Genomic DNA, 12,994 nt, shown 5'->3' with positions numbered 1-12,994 from the left:
AATGGGAGTCACTGTGTACCTGCTCCCAATGTAGGACCTCTGCCCTTAATGTGTTGTACTATGAGAATTAAAGGTAAAACTATTACTCAAACAGTACTCTATACTTTGTGTGTCTTTGTGGGTGCAGTCTGTTGAAATCTTTACTTAGTATATACTAAATTGATCTTCTGTATATAAAGATAATTGAAAATTAATCATGATGAAAAATGAGATGGGAGAGGTAGTGGGAGATGGGATAGTTGTAGGTGGGAGGGAGGTTATGGGGGGAAAACTGCTATAATTCAAAAGTTGTACTTTATATTTATTAAATAAAAGTTGAAAAAAGAATGTTAGGGATTGGATATTTTGTAGGGCCTTAGGAACACTTTCAAGACTTTGAATTTATTCTGGGATATTATTGTTTTTATTTGATTATTTTTTAAAATAAATTTTTATTTATTAAAACTTATTTATTAATTTATTAAAATAATTTTTTAAATTAAAATCTTTGCAACATCACTTTAGGCTATTTATTCTTTGATTTTATTGTAGGAGTCCTTGGAAATGCTTGAGCACACTGATGTAATCGAATTTGGATACTGTAAGGAGCTTTTGGTGAACTCTGCTTGGAATAGACTGTAGGGGGTGAGGAATATGCAAAAAAAATAGTTAATAATTGCAGAGATCTGGGAAAGAGTTCAAGGTGGACCAATAAATCTAGTTGATAAAATAATGGGTGTGCTCTTTTGCTTTTGCATGTGTATTGCACCTGAAATACTGATTTGAAAATGCACATGTTCTAATTCCCCAAATTCTGACAAAAGTGCTATCATCCTTCAATATTGGGATCAAATGTCTCTTCTATGTTGTTTTCTCTAATATTTTCATAGTTGCTATAAGTTGTACTATGCTTGATTAGTCCTTTCAGCATGATCTATTGTATAATTTTTTTTTTGACAGGCAGAGTGGACAGTGAGAGAGAGAGAGAGACAGAGAGAAAGGTCTTCCTTTGCTGTTGGTTCACCCTCCAATGGCCGCTGCAGCCGCCGGTGCACCACGCTGATCCGATGGCAGGAGCCAGGTGCTTCTCCTGGTCTCCCATGAGGTGCAGGGCCCAAGGACTTGGGCCATCCTCCACTGCACTCCCTGGCCACAGCAGAGAGCTGGCTTGGAAGAGGGGCAACCGGGACAGAATCCGGTGCCCCAACTGGGACTAGAACCCCGTGTGCCGGCGCCGCAAGGCAGAGGATTAGCCTAGTGAGCCGCGGCGCCAGCTATTGTATAATATTTATGACATTTTCTTATCTTGTTTATTAATATGTTTGTCTTCTTAGTGTGATTATCAGATCTGCAAAGGTATTATCTTTTTTTTTGTTTTTGTTTGTTTATTTTACATGTAGATAGACGGACAGAAATAATATCTATCTTCTGGTTCACTCCCAAGCACCTACAATAGGTAAGGTTAGATGAGACCAAAGCCTGAACTTGGGAATGCAATCCAGGCTACCCACATGGGTGGCAGGGACTCAACCACTTGAGCATACTGCTTTCAAGGCTTGTACTAGCAGGAATCTGTAATCAGGAGGTTCAACCAAGAATCAAACTCAGTCCCTTCTATGTAGGATACAGCTTCCTGTCTGCTAGGCCAAACTGCTATCCTAACTGCTAGAAACAGTCTCCCTAAGGTATTATGTTTCAAAAATTTATATTCCTATGCCTAGCACAAAATAGAAGTGTACATTGAGCATTGCATATATACTTGTCAAATGAGTGTGTACTTCCAAGTGTAAAACAAGACATATTTGAAGTGATGTTCTAGTCCATAAACAAAGTTACGTTTCCTTAGGAAAGGGATATTCAATCTCATTCACAGAAATGTGAAAGAACACATTGCTGTATTAAGATGTGGTTTGTCCTTTAAGGGTTAGTGTATTCGCAGCAGACCCATAGAATGGCGGATGTCCTAAACAGCACTCTGGCCTCAGAATCAGCCCTTAAGGCATGCAGATCCAGCTGAAAAGCCCATGAGAGTATTTCAGGCATGGAAAGCCAAGACACTCTGGGGAAAAAAAAAAAAAAAAAAAAAAAACCTAAATGAAAGATCTCTGTGAGATCCCAGTGGAAAGAACAGGTCATCAAAGAAGGAGGTACCTTTCTCTGAAGGGAGGAGAGAACTTCCACTTTGACCATGGCCTTGTCTAAATATGATCAGAGTCAGTGAACTCAGGGGCCTTCCATAGCTTTGGCAGCTCATGACAAGAGCCTAGGGTGATTACTGAGGCCATAAACAAGAGTGTCAATTTGTTAAGTCAACAACAGGAGTCACTGTGCACTTATTCCTCATGTAGGATCTCTGTCCTTAGTGTGCTGTACATTGAGACTTAATGCTATAACGAGTACTCAAACAGTATTTTTCACTTTATGTTTCTGTGTGGGAGCAAACTGTTGAAATCTTTACTTAATGCATGCTAAACTGATCTTCTGTATATAAAGAGAATCGAAAATGAATCTTGATGTGAATGGAAGGGGAGAGGGAGTGGGAAAGGGGAGAGTTGTGGGTGGGAGGGACGTTATGGGGGGGAAGCCATTGTAATCCATAAGGTGTACTTTGGAAATTTATATTCATTAAATATAAAAAAAGGGTTAGTGTGTTGGAATCTTGATTTTGAGGGTGGTGGTGTCAAGGTGGCTGGACCTTTAAGAGATGAGGTCAATAGGAAGTCACTGGGGGCTCTTCCCCGAGAAGGGATTAAGGTAGTTATCCTGGGACCCTTTGGTTAGTTTTCTTGAGAAGGTTATTATAAAAGGAGCAAGGCTGGCCACTACTCCTCACTCCAGCCTCTTGTCCTATGATTTGGTCTCTCAATCCTAAATGCTCTTCTACCATTGCAATACCACCTGCCATGAGGCCTCCACCAGAACTGAGTTGATATAGGTGCCATGCTCTTGTATCTCCAGTATTATAAGTTAAATAAAATTCATTCCTTTATAAAGTTCTGAGTCCTCAGGCATTTTATTATAGTCATGAAAAATGTACTAATACACACACCAGAATAAGGGTGAGATGTCTGTCAACTTATCAGAATATAAAATCTGCTCCAGTGGTCTTTCTTGCAGGTTACAATAAAAATATAATTCTACAAGATAGAAAATGTGACTTTTTTGAATGTTCATAAGGACTTTCTGAGGTTGCCCATTTTGATATAGAATAAAATGAAGCTTTTATTCCTCTCCCAGGCCAGGTTAGTGAGAAATGAGGTGATGAGTGCATATACTACACCTCCCATAAGGCATGCATTTAGGTTTATAGACTGAAGTTGCATGGTGTAGGTACTGCTGTGTAGTTATTTTTTGTTTTCATTTTGTTTGTTTTTAATAATATGAATACTATGAATAAATCGGAGGAATGATGTAGCCATAGGCATCTGATTGGTATTTCCTTGGAATCCTTGAGTATAATTGAGTTGGGTAATAAAGTACATAAGTGACTCATAATTGGTAAATGATCATAGTCAAAAATATTTTAAGGTAATCTTATCTATTTATTTGAAAGGGAGAGAGAGAGAGAGAGAGAGAGAGAGAGAGAGAGATGAAATATCTTCCCTCTGCTCATTCACTCACCAAAGACTGCAACATCTAAGGCTGGACCAGGCTAAAGTCAGAATCCAGGAACTCCATCCAGGTCTTCCACAAGGGTGACAGGAGCCCACGTAATGGGGCCACCTTCCAATATTTTTTTGGTGCATTAGCAAGGATCTGCATCACAAGTGGAATTTTTGCAATTCCAAATGGTACACCAATGAGAATACCAGTATTGCAAGTGGCATTATAACACACAGTGCACAATAACAGCCCCCAAAGTACTATTTTAAGAATGACACTAATCATTGATTGGAAGATTCAACACTTTAGGCATTTTGAGGGCATCACTGATAGGAATCTCCTCACAATATGTGGATGGTAAAAAGCAGGAGGGTTAACTGATAACTCTGAAAAAACATAGGGTAGACAAAGGTCTGAGTTTAACAGTTGGAAATCACTAGGGACAAATGCACAGCCTTATTTTTCGATTCTAAGATGCAGCTGTGGAAAGTGCAGGATGGGAAATTAATAAGATCAATTTATAAGACATTTAGGAGCATCTTGACTATAAACTTGTCAAGTAGTCAAGATTGTGATTCAGTTGCCAGGAATGCTAATTTGATTTTAGGCTACATAATGGAAATATAATGTTAAAGAGAGAAGTAATATTTCCCCTTACCATGTTCTGAAAGGATTTACAGTGGAGCATTATCTTCCATAAGTCATTACATATTAGGAGAAAATTCCCAAGAGTGGAACAATCTCAGAGAAGGGCAGTTAGAATGAAGAAGAAACTCAAAACAGGGTAATATGAGAAAGAGTAGAAAAAAAGCAGAAATGTTAAGCCTGGAAAAACCAAAAGAAAAAGTTTAATGGGTTAGAAGGCAGAGTACAAGATATGATATACAAGAAGAAGCAAGAGATTCTGAAAGAATCAGTAGATCCGAAATTGAAACAATTGAGTTGAAAAACAGTAATTTTAAGTAAGCAAGAGAGGACAGACTGCAAATATTTTAAAAATATTCCCATTTTGGGGCTGGTGCTGTGGCTCAGCTAGTTAAAACCCTGGCCTGAAGTGCCGGCATCCCATACGGGCACCGGTTCTAGTCCCAGCTACTCCTCTTTTGATCCAGCTCTCCGCTATGGCCTGGGAAAGCAGTAGAAGATGGTCCAAGTCCTTGGGCCCCTGCACCCATGTGTGAGACCTGGAAGAAGCTCCTGGCTCCTGGCTTCGGGTCGGCTCAGTTCTGGCCATCGTGGCCATCTGGGGAGGGAACCAACGGATGGAAGGTCTCTCTCTCTCTGTCTCTACCTCTCTCTGTAACTCTATTTTTCAAATAAATAATTAAATCTTTAAAAATATATTCCCAGTTTAACTGAAGAGTAGTTATATCTTCATCGGAGATGTTAAAAGATTTTTTTGTTTGCCAATTTAAATTCCTTTGGGTACAACAACAGATGCTGGAGAGGATGTGGGGAAAAAGGGACACTAACCCACTGTTGGTGGGAATGCAAACTGGTCAAGCCACTATGGAAGTCAGTCTGGAGATTCCTCAAAAACCTGAATATAACCCTACTGTTCGACCCAGCCATCCCACTCCTTGGAATTTACCCAAAGGAAATGAAATTGGCAAACAAAAAAGCGGTCTGCACCCTAATGTTTATTGCAGCACAATTCACAATAGCCAAGACCTGGAACCAACCTAAATGCCCATCAACGGAAGACTGGATAAAGAAATTATGGGATATGTACTCTTTAGAATACTATACTGCAGTAAGAAACAACGAAATCCAGTCATTTGCAACAAAATGGAGGAATCGGGAACACATCATGCTGAGTGAAATAAGCCAGTCCCAAAGGGAAAAATACCATATGTTCGCCCTGATCGGTGACAACTGACTGAACACCCAAAAGGAAACCTGTTGAAGTGAAATCAACACTATGAGAAACGGTGACTTGATCAGCATAGCCCTGACTGTTAATGAACAACTTAATACATTATCCCTCTTAGTAGTTTTTTTTTTTTTTGTCTGTTCTACTTAATATGACTGGTTCAATTCTGTAATTAATACACAGTTATTCTTAAGTGTTGAAATTTAACTGAAATGTGATCTCTGTTAAACATAAGAGTGGGGATAAGAGAGGGAAGAGATGTACAGTTTGGGACATGCTCAAGCTGACTTGCCCCAAATGGTAGAGTTAGAAACATACCAGGGGACTCCAATTTAATCCCACCAAGGTGGCATGTACCAATGCCATCTCACTAGTCCAAGTGATCAATTTCAGTTCACAATTGATCATAATGAAAGGACTAAGAGTCAAAGGGAGCAAATAAACAAGTCTAATACCTGCTAATACTAACCGATAGAATAAATAAAGGGGAGAGTGATCCAACATGGGAAGTGAGATACTCAGCAGACTCATAGAATGGCGGATGTCCTAAACAGCACTCTGGCCTCAGAATCAGCCCTAAAGGCATTCGGATCTGGCTGAAAAGCCCATGAGAGTATTTCAGGCATGGAAAGCCAAGACACTCTGGGGAAAAAAAAAAAAAAAAAACCCTAAATGAAAGATCTCTGTGAGTGAGATCCCAGTGGAAAGAACAGGTCTTCAAAGAAGGAGGTACCTTTCTCTGAAGGGAGGAGAGAACCTCCACTTTGACTATGACCTTGTCGAAACAAGATAAGAGTCGGAGAACTCAAGGGGCTTCCATAGCCTTGGCAGCTCATGACAAGAGCCTAGGGTGATTACTGATGCCATAAACAGGAGTGTCAATTTGTAAAGTCAACAACAGGAGTCACTGTGCACTTACTCCTCATGTAGGATCTCTGTCCTTAATGTGCTGTACATTGAGACTTAATACTATAACGAGTACTCAAACAGTATATTTCACTTTGTGTTTCTATGGGGGTGCAAACGGTTGAAATCTTTACTTAATGTATACTAAACTGATCTTCTGTTAAAAAAAAAAAAAAAGAAATGAGCAATTCCCAACTTGACTCTCACTGGGATTAAACATGACAATAGGTCTGATCTGATTTCATCATCATTTAAAAATTCATCTATTATTTTCACTTTATGTTTCTGTGTGGGAGGAAACTGTTGAAATCTTTACTTAATGTATGCTAAACTGATCTTCTGTATATAAAGAGAAATGAAAATGAATCTTGATGTGAATGGAAGGGGAGAGGGAGTGGGAAAGGGGAGGGTTGCAGGTGGGAGGGACGTTATGGGGGGGAAGCCATTGTAATCCATAAGGTGTACTTTGGAAATTTATATTCATTAAATAAAAGTTAAAAAAAAATTTAAAAAAAAAGATTTTTTTGGTGGAGTTTTCTTATTTGATTATTTTAGCTATGTGGTAAAGAAATGAAAAAGGGAGCATGTCTTGGGTTACAAGGTAGAACTGAGAGGCACCAGGGTTCTTCCTGGCTTCAATGTTAATGATATTGTTCTTGCCATCTTATTATATTGAAACCAATTTCTCATAAATAATTGGGATTAATTTTTATTTAATGCAGAGCATATGAACAAAAATAATATCATGAATAGCCAAAACTATCACTTGTAGGTTCCACATACGGCACTTCACATTTGTTCAATCTCATAACAATCTTCAGAAGTAACCAAGATGAGATGCTTAGGTTTGTAAGTCAAGTGTCTGGCTAAATTTATCCATGGTCATCATATCTAGTCCTTACTATGTAACACATTTCTTTACTTTCAAGCCATGTAGATGTGTCTCTCTTCTTATGCATTTGTGGAAATCAAGCAAAACATTATCTTTAAGCAATAACAATAAGAGCTAACAGGATGTGCTAGGCATTGTTCTAAGTGCTTTGTGCCTATTCCCACAGACCGCAGTGAAGTAACTGAGGTACAGAGAGTAGCCTGATCCTGGACATACAATGAGAAAGCCAGGAAACAAACTCAAGGCAGTTGGACTTCACCCCTCACATGCTGTGTTTTTCTATTTTCCACTTATATAAAGATTCCTGGGGCTATGTAAAGTATCAAGAAAAGAAATTATTTAGTTCAGAGTTCTGGAAAGGCCAAGGTTGGATGGCCTCATTGGTTCAGCCTCTGCTCCAACTCTTATGGCATCATAGCTGGAGCACAGGCAAACAGGAGAGATCTCATGGTGACACAGGAAGTCAGAGAGAGTTTCAGGGGTCAGGATTGTCTATGAGAACTTCCTAACTCTTTTCAAGGGCAGTGCCTACAGTGCCTTAACTGCTTCCCACTGGACCCCACCTCTTAAAGGTTCCACCATCTCTCAACTCCACCCTGCTGAGCTCTAAGCTTCCAATATATGCACTCGTGGGGTACACAGTCAAACCATATCCCAACCAGACTTAACATCCATTTTTAAGAACTACTGTAACTAAAAGAATTTTTACTTCTAATGAGAAGGATATATTATTGCAATAGTATTATACACAGAAGAAAAATGGGTCAGTGTCTAGAGACTTTTGCATATGTTAGTGATTCAACTTGTCTCTCCTTCCAGCCATTGAGCACCACCCACAACAGTATAATATCCATCCTCCAGACTGAGGCGTAGACAGTAAATTTAGAAGATTGTACTATGATGGTGTCGTACAATGTCTGATTCTTAGTGATTTCAACTGTTTCTGCACTTGAGTTAATTTATAGTTTCTACAGAAATGGTAACTTGCCACACCAGTGGTATCTGACCATTTATGCACTGCTGAAGTCCGTGCATGTGATCAGCTATAAGCAGGCAAAGAGAAAACATTGCAATCAGCAACTGGCTGAAGTTCAGAGAACAGGGACTGTCTGGGAATAACCATTTCCATTGCCACAGTTTTAAATTGTTGAGGTTAATTTGAGGGTGAGCATCATTCATAGAAACTTCTTCAGGGACTAACTACTTGAACTGGTTCCAAGTATCCTGCTAGCAGTGCCCCAGCAAAGCTGGCAGTAAATCATGATTTTCGACCCACAGCCCTTCTACTGTTAGCAATCATGGTCTTTCACAGTCAGAGGTTGCCAAACTAATTGTACTATCCAAATGTTAGAAGTGCACAGATATCTACCAGCGTTTAGATTGGACACTATTTATGTTTTAGTAATGGCATGGGCCTTTGAAAACTCTTATTACCAAACAAGCTCACTTTCTCTCTGTGTGTGTGTCTTTGCTCTCTCTCTCTCTTCCTCGTAATAACTAAAACCCAAAGAGGTTCTTCAAAATTGCAAACCTAAGATATTTGAGAAAGTTCTTCAGTGTACTCAGAGGTGCCTGCTTCCACAGATTGCTGAGTGCAGTCCTGTCTCAGGAGTACCCTGGAGATCTCTCTCCTGCTCGTGAACTTGATTTGGAAATGATTAACAGAGAGAGGCTGGAGACCACAGTGGCTCTAGTGAAGTTAAAAAGTTCAGTTCGTAGAATAAAGATTTCATTAAGACCATGGAGTTTGGATATAGAGCTGTCACTTTAAAATGTGCTTCCTTGACTGCATCCACTCAGCTGGGTCTTTGAAAAGCTTCTGTTCCAGAGCAGAAGAGGAGCAGAGCTGCCACAAGCATATTTTAAAGTGACAAGTTTGAATATTTAGTGTGAATGGAATCACTATGTCCTAAACCCCAAAGTAAATGTGGGAGCAGAGATGAGATATTCTGTCAGCCTAAGTTTTCCAATAAAATTGTCACTGGGAAATGCCCAGAACAATCCAGCCTAATTGCAGAAAAGAACAATTCCAAGGCTTGGGAAGTATGAGGGAAGTCATTAACAGTCTGTGATCCACTGGTCAGCAGAGTCTGTGTGTGAGATGCTGAGAGTTCTAGGTCAAATTGTCCATGATTGATTTAACATGGAAACAATCTGTTTTGTTTGGATCTTTTACGAGTGCTTGTATGCAAACACACACACTCACACACACACAAGTATACATGGGTTCCAAAATCCTTTGTACCAAAATAGCCTTCTCTTTTAATTCAATTTTCTGTGACTTTTTCTCATTTTATTCAAAAGCCAAAGAGAGAGATAAGAGAGAGAGATAGAGATAGAGATAGAGATAGAGAGAGAGAGAGAGAGAGAGAGAAACAGACAGATGGAGTATATTCTATTTTCTGATTCAGTCCCCAATGCCTGCAACAGGCAAGACTGGATCAAGCTGAAACAAGGAAACTGGAACTCAGTCCTAGTCTCCTGTTTGTGTGTCAGGGACACAGTTACTTGAGCTGTTGCCTGATGCCTCTCAGGGTGTGAATTGACTGGAAGGTAGAATTGGAAGATGTGCCAAGCCTCTATCCTAGGCACTCCAACATGGGATAGGTGCATCTCAAAAGACAGCTTGTACACTGTGCCAAACCTCCTTCCCTCTTTGAACAATTTGAAGTACTGTGTATATGTGTGTATTTGTATAATATGTATTTGGCAGGGCCACTATATTGAATCTTGCAAAAATTGTTGGGTAGGGAAAAAGCAAATTCTCTGTGTGAGTTATGTATAGATTCTATGCATGTGGTAACATGCTCAGGAACTGAGGTTGACCTAAGACATAGTGTGTCATGTCAAGTTCCCCTTTAGTGTGCATTTGGGTGGAGGAGTTAGCAGAGAGGCCTAGCCCATGGACCCATGTTCCAAACCAGTTTTTCTTAACAGTCCCATGCATGAAGACATCTGCATTTGGCTAACATACAATTTTTGCTGTGTCTATAATAAGATGGGAAAGAAAGTGTAGAAAGGCAGAAGTATAGAAACTCTCGCTGTGGATGCAAGAGAAAATGGATAAATTTTAGGAATATGTGGCGGTATTGGAGGGCAGGAGAATGGATAGAGAAATGGAAACTGTTTTCATTATATTTGGTGAAAGGTTTTCCACTTCCACAGCCACTGAGAATAGAAACGTCATTGGTTGAAAAGTCTCGTGCACTCTCCTAGACCACCTTATCTATTTAATTTTTTAAATTGGCAAATATGTGTATGTGTTTATCATGTACAATGTGTTTTAAAGTATATAAACATTGTGGAATAGTGAAATCCAGCCAGTTAACAAATGCCTGACTTCACACAGTTCTCTTTGGGGTGAGAACTTGACATTCATTCTCTGTCTTCTTCAAGAGTATGATATCTTTTCATTAACTCTAGTCACCAGCTGCATCACAGATCTCTAGGACTTAATCTTCCTATCACCATTCTCCACAGTAATCACTACAGACTCTATTACCCCTCGTTCTACTCTCTCCTTTCAAGAGATCAACTTTTAAAAATTTCACAAGAGTAAAATTAGCTAATAACTTAAATAATTGTCTTTCTGTGCTCGACTTATTTCACTTAATAATATATACCCTCAAGAGTTACATACTTGTTAAAAACAAGATTTTACTCTTTTTAATGTATCCTTTATATGTATATGCACACACACACACACACGAAACATATATATATTTATAATCTTTTCTAATCTATGCATCTCTTTTTTAAAAACATTTATTTATTTATTTGAAAGTCAGAGTTACACAGAGAGAAGAGAGGCAGAGAGAGAGAGAGAGGTCTTCCATCTGATAGTTCACTCCCAGATTGGCCGCAATGGCCAGAGCTGCACCAATCCAAAGCCAGGAGCCAGGAGCTTCTTCCGGGTCTGCCATGCGGAGCAGGGGCACAGGCTATAGCAGAGAGCTGGATCAAAAGTGGAGTAGCCGGGTCTCGAACTGGTACCCATATGGGATGCCAGCGCTTCAAGCCAGGGCATTAACCCCCTGGGCCACAGCGCCAGCCCCATCTATTCATCTCTTAATGGACATTTAGTGTGATTCGATGCCTTGGCTATTGCAAAGAGTGATGAAATCAACATAAGAGTGTTACTATCTCTTCAACATACTGATTTTCATTTTCTTAGTTCCATTTTCAATTCTTGAGAAACTTCTACACTGTTTTCCTTATGGTTACACCAATTTACATTCTCACCAATAGTATGTAAGAGTTTCTTTTTTCCATATTCTCACCAACATTTTTCTTTTCTCTTTTTGACAATAGACATTATATCAGGAATGAGGTGAGAGTTCCTTGTGATTTTGAATTGAATTCCTTGATGATTAGTGATGTTGAGCATTTTTTCATACTATTTTAGTAAAACAACTTTTCTTTTCATGAAAAAGAGAGTAGGGAAGATGACATTTGAATAAAGTTTTACATTTTGAACAAGTAATAAAAATAAAATTAAAGGTTACATTTCTAGAGACATGATCGATAACAATTGCCCAGTGCAACTGCATTAAACGTAGTTTAAATTAAAAACTAACCTACACAAATATGCTGTCTTGAAAATAAATGAAAGTTAATAGCTTTTCTTTGCAACTCACAGAAACCTGAAGGGATTTTGAATTTCTAGAGATTTGAGAAATTAGAAGGATATATTTTGTTGTGCTTTCATATGAAACATGTTTGAGGATTAGTCTTTCTTAGAATAATGTTTCTGTTATGACTATTAAAGCATTCCCTTGGATTTTGCAACATGTTTTAAATATAGTTTATTACAATCAATTATATTGTAAGACACCAGAGATGGTCTCTAAGGATGAGTTTGTAAAGTACACCCTCCTGTCTATAGATCCTCCACAATTAACAGTTCCTCCAGGGAATACCTAGTTACCTCAATTAGAAGTAGTGATGGCTCTGTAACTCTGAAACAACTAAAAACAGTGTTATATTTTGTAGCATAAATTTGAAGTTATCAGCTGTGGAGTTGTAGATATTCTAAAATCTAATGTTATTTTTATGAAGTTTTGTCTATACTAATATTAATCTGAACTTGTTTACCAATCAAACATCCTATAGTTTTATGGGAGGTTATCAGAAGTGAGCTAATTGCATCTAAATCTATAAATTTTAAATTAATGATATATATGTATAAATTCTAGGTTTAATGTAGTATATAATAATAATGTATAACTTATATATAAAATATATGAAAGAGGTATTTGTTAGTTTTTGTCTTTCAAAATATCGTTCAAGGCTGGCTCTGTGGAGCAGTGGGTTAACGCCCTGGCCTGAAGCGCTGGCATCCCATAGGGGTGCCGGTTCTAGTCCTGGCTGCTCCTCTTCCAATCCAGCGCTCTGCTATGGCCTGGGGGAGTAGTAGGAGATGGCCCAAGTTCTTGGGCCCCTGCATCCAAGTGGGAGACCTAGAAGAAGATCCTGGTTCCTGGCTTCGGATCGGTGTAGCTCTGGTCGTTACAGACATCTGGGGAGTGAACCGTCGGATGGAAGACCTCTCTCTCTCTCTGTCTCCACCTCTCTCTGTATCTCTGTCTTTCAAATAAATAAAAATAAATCTGGAAAAAAAACACAAAATATCATTCAACTTTCAAACATTTTTCCATGTTCCTCAATACTTGTTTAGTTCTACTTATGTATTATCAGTATCTATTTTTTGAAATTTTTTAGTTCCTTCTTAGCTTTATTTG

At 38.8% G+C, this 12,994-nt stretch overlaps 1 pseudogene; it reads left to right on the top strand.

Moving 5' to 3' along the window:
• The window catches only part of LOC100339000 (tubulin alpha-1B chain pseudogene), a 173,325-nt pseudogene that overhangs the window by 39,075 nt on the left and 121,256 nt on the right, over positions 1 to 12,994 (top strand).

Source organism: Oryctolagus cuniculus, chromosome 7 (genome assembly GCF_964237555.1).
Source record: "Oryctolagus cuniculus chromosome 7, mOryCun1.1, whole genome shotgun sequence".
NCBI lineage: Eukaryota > Metazoa > Chordata > Mammalia > Lagomorpha > Leporidae > Oryctolagus > Oryctolagus cuniculus.
This window is presented reverse-complemented; position numbering and strand designations above follow the sequence as displayed.